Consider the following 5,069-nt stretch of genomic DNA (forward strand, 5'->3'; position numbering starts at 1 on the left):
AAGGGTGGCCTACACTGGCTGGTGAGCATGTGCTAGCTGGTTAGCATTACTATTAACTATTACAACAACAGTGACATGACTCGCTGCCATAGATCTGAGAAACACCTCCATTGTGAATCAAAGATAGCGCCCATTCTGTCCAAGGAGAATAGTTTGCCAGCTACATTAGCCAAAAAATTGTTCTAGCTTCCAGGTTGGACATCACAATTTGATCCAGACACCCAATATGGGCCCCTGCAGCCCACAGAGCATGAGCAGTATGCATTCATCCAGGTTTTTGGCCTTCTTCTCCACTTAGTATCTTTCATACCTGGATCTAGTTCTCCTTAATACATCCATGCAACTAACCCCATGAGCTGTACCTACATCACCAAGCTTCTAATATTTCGAAGTACAGATGAATTTCGGCGTCCCGTTCCTAGTTTGACCATTTCTTTATCACCCCTTTCTATCCAAGGCGGTTCAGATGCTGGTTCAGAGTCAGTGGAACTACTCTGGTTCCAGTTCTTTGTGGTTCGACAGCTAAGGAACTGACTCCAGGCCGGGAAACTGGTTCTACAGTGACGCCAACACTAAGATGGTCTAGAACAAAGCTTATGCCAGGTGCTGGGGGGGCGAAGTTATCAAGACCAAGGCCCAATTAAAACCTTGGCTGCATTTTTAAAAAAAACAAAGCAGATGGCTATAGATCAAACTGACAGTGAATTGAGGACCACTCATGTTTGGATGCCAACATAAGTGCGCAAAGCCAGGAGCAACACCTGTGTGTCAGTGTAGTCTGCCATAGCTTTTCCAAACAATGCTGGGAAATTGGAGGAGAATACAGTGACTGATGATGTGACACAACAGTGGAGGAGGAAGAGCCGTCTGGTTCTTAAAAGGTTTGTTGAACCAACTGCAAAACAGCACTAGCACCAGCCCAGAACCATCACTTTGTTCACTTTGGTCGAAAGGAGGCATATGAAGAAAGTTTCTTGTTTTCAGTGCTTTGAGCAAATAAAGCAAAACTTTCTGGATGGCCACCAGGTAAGTGAGAGCACATGTTTTTGATAATGTGAGTGAACTGACGTGATGATTTAACACCACAACAAGCTTCAGTCTGTCAGCAGATACTGTATGCAGTATGCATCTGTATGTCTCGAAACGTGTTTCTATGGGCCTACATATGTGATTTGTTATTCATGCATGCGGAGGGATTGGAAAATCACAGCAGGAAGGAGATCGGGCTCATGATTGCAAAACAATCCCCGAGCACAGGAGCTCCTGCTCTGGGATCCCATCTGTCCCATAAAGAAGATAGTGCTGGCAGATGCCTCCAGTTTTGCTCTTTTATGGGGGGCACCGGAGGCCAAAGACAAAGACATGTGTTTTCATGCATTGGAAAGAGGGTGTGGAGAGTACCTGAAGGTAAAGACCCAGACTGGATCCATCTACAGGTCTGAAGAAGCTTTAATGAGCAGTTTGTGAATGCCAGAGTGCACCCTGACAAGCTTGATGATAACCTCCATTAAAAAATGACACAGAAAATCTCCTCCCTCCTCTTTTCGTCTTCACTCATCCTGCCTACTTTTCCGTGTTTTTCATTAACCTTGTCACTTGGCGTAAGTTCTGAGCACCATGTGTTTGCAGTTTGATATCTCAATGTGGTTTTGATTCGAAAAAGAACAATGCTAATTCTCTCGGGGCGTCCTCCTAGGATATTAATTTCAGTGTGCAGAGTGCAGATGAGTCATCCATGGGTGGTGTTTTTTTTTTTTTTTTTTTTTCTTTTCTCTGAGGTTGCACAAGGAAGTCGAAGCTTTAATTATTATGCTTCAGTGTCAATTATCAGATTACTGGCTTTTCTTGAGAGGAAAAAAAAAAAGCATCGCTTCTCTCACGTGGATCGTGTTTGAACATTGTCTGAAGTGCAAACACCGTAAGTGTTGCTCCTCTTGGTTTTTCTCTTGCCTTGTGATCCGCCCTTACCAACCAAACTCAGGCTTACATCATAGGTTTCCGTGCACCATCCATTCAGTACAGCGCAGGTCGCCAACAAAGGCTCTGTGTGGCAACCTTTGGAAAAATGAGTGGGTGAGGCCACTCTCACATGAAACGCACTGCAAATATTAATCCAGACTGAAGACCGTGTTTAGCTTTTGTTCCTATGAGACCTGACGGGAGCGTATCGCCTCGCTTCACCCCGGCAGCGAGCTTTCAAGAAAAAACAAAAAAACGAGTGCTATCTTGTTTAAAATCTCCACACCCATCCCCCATCTGTCTCCATCCGCACACCTTCGCTGCTCGTTTCATCCTCTCCCACCTGCAGACAGACCCTCCCCGGTCATCAGCGCACATATCACCGCCTGTTTCCGCCTCTGCGACAGATAAGCATGATGTACCGTATGTTTACACTGAACGCCACACCGGCAGGCTCAGGGTTTTGTCTGACATGATCCAGGAAAAAAAAAAAGCTGTGGGTGCCCTGTAATTAGGCCGCTCTCATTTCTCTTTAAGCCTCATTTTCACCTCCTCTCCCTCCTATGCTTGCTTGCGTTTTCTTTCTTCCTCCGTCTCTCTACTCTACCCCTTAACTTATCCAACCTCTTCAGACCAGCCCAGTGCTGGAGTATAAATCAGCCCCAGGGACAGGTGGACATCTGCCAGCCATGAGGAGATCCAGGCAGGAATGTGATCACTGATGCAGCTCAGAGAAACGTTTAAATCCTGGCACTAAAGGAACTAAAAAAAAAATAAAAAAAAAAGCCCCTGCTCCAGCCCCTACGTACACCTCCTCTGCACTGAATGAGCTGATAGTAAGAGGTATTGGAGAGGCGCCTCCTGCTATCATTTATGTTTTGTTTGCATCTAGGATTTTTTGTTGTTGTTGTTGTTGTTGTTGTTTTAATGAGGGCATAGGGAAAAGCAGAAATTTGAGAGAGACGCAGTGGTGGGAGGATGTTTGATTTGGAGTGATGAGCCCGAGAGCCCCAATGGGCCCCCGAACCCGATGCAATTTCAAGCGAAGTGAGTTCATCATAAGATTTTTGTGGGCCACTCGTTCCCAGCCTGCTCAGGTTAGCGAGGCTGGCTAATGAGTGAAATATGTGGGACAGAGACCAAGATGTTCTTTCAAGTCCCAGCAGGGTGTAGCGCAATAACAGCTCTGCTCCAGCGCTGACCGTTTGTGAAGAATAAATGAACTCCGGATTTAAGTTCTCTTCTCCTGTTTTCTCATGAATAGCAGGGGTAAATGCTAATGAAAAACGCCGCCATGCCCTCATGAGCGTATGGCTTCAATAATACGGAGCATGGTGGTCATGAAGATTTACAGCTGAGCCCACTGAGATGGCATACGGCTCTTACGACTGAGGAAATGTTGGTGGTAAAATGATGGAAAGCGTCAGAGGTCGGAGTGTGTGCTGGGGGTTCAAATATGTGGCATCTCAAACGACGTTATTGTCGGCGTCACCCCAGCTGTATGGTCGATTGCTGATCCAATCTACCATGAGAGTTTCTTTTTTTTTTTTTTTTTTCATGTCGCCCGCAGCTGGTAGCAATTAGTATGTCAACTCCTTCAGCATGGGAGTCGACATATTATTGTGATTACATGTTTACCATGTTTTTTGAGCGAGGCTGCCTTCACCAGAGCTATATAGGCTTCTCATTATAGCCGCACGCTGCAGCTCTGGGAGGAAAGTGACCTCGGTAATAAGCTGCAAATGCTGGTAACATCTCTGATAATGTGACGTAAAGGGAAAGTGCGATTCTTTCATCGTATTGTAAGCATCGTGGCGGCGTAAGACCACTGCAGAGACACGCTGTCTAGAGGTACATTTGTGCAACTTCAGACACTCTAAGGAAGCTCCTCTGACATTTTCTGTCTGCACATTGCACTGCATGAAAACAGTATACAGTATCATGAAAACTTATCACCACAATGATAAATGTTCTCTTAGATTAAAGGACTTTTTCATCCGAGCCCAACAGAACCAGAAATAATCTACTTCAAACTGTAAACAATGCTGTAAAAACTGTAAATACAACCTGCATTTAAAGGGGCAATATGTAAGAATTTTAGAAATAGAAACATCAAAATTATCAACAGAATGTGAAAGAGCGCTGGCGTGTTGACATCTACGCGTTGTGTTGCAGAGATATCTGCGTTAGCAAGCTATCCAGCTAGCCTCGGCCCGACCCAAGCCAAAGCTCCTGTGCTAGCGGTGCAAACACTTCCACTCCTCCGGTCCTCGAGCTGCCCGTCCGAGCTGCCGAGCTGTACAGCTAACTGAGCTAACTAGCAAACAGCTGCTACAGTTAGCGGCAGTTAGCCTTCACTCTGTTGATATGCAGCTTTAATTTATTTCAAATCTGCCATAAGTGTAGGTGCAAACCTCCTGTCCGTTTTGAAGTTGTCGATCCTTACTCATAATAGGACCGCCTCTTTATGGAGTTCTCTGTCCTGATTGGATAAAGTAGGTAGGGATCCCAGTACATCACTGGTCAGTTCCTACATACTGTAATGCACCTTTTAAAGAAATATTTTGACATTTTGAGAAGCACGCTTCTCCACGACTACTCCACCAGTTAGCCTAGCTTAGCATAAAGACTGGAAATGGCCCACTGTTATGGCACACTGTTATGGATCTTCTCATGTAACTCTCACAGTACATTTCCAATAACGATGAGCTATTCTTATTAAGACTTAAAAAGGCAACTTGGAAAAACACACACAGCAACACACCAGCTACACAAACACACACACACACACACACAGTATTGTGTCTTTGTTGATGTTGTTTTTCTGTCTCACTGGACCGTGCATGGAAAAACTTGAGCTAATTTGCCTGGAGTTGCTTTCTGCTTGTTCCCTTAACAACAGAGGGCAAGCCCACACCACATCACACCCCACCACACACACACACACACACACACACACCACCACCACTGCTTTCCTCCCTCCTCCCCTTCTTCCCAGAGCTTGCCCTTTTTAGGCTGTTCCTTTTTTTTCCATCTGAAAAGGGGGATAGTATGACAGCTTTTCCTGCTTCTCGTGGATTGGAGCCGGGAGAGAGAAAACTCTGTTACTC

Source organism: Acanthopagrus latus, chromosome 17 (assembly GCF_904848185.1).
Source record: "Acanthopagrus latus isolate v.2019 chromosome 17, fAcaLat1.1, whole genome shotgun sequence".
Classification (NCBI taxonomy): domain Eukaryota; kingdom Metazoa; phylum Chordata; class Actinopteri; order Spariformes; family Sparidae; genus Acanthopagrus; species Acanthopagrus latus.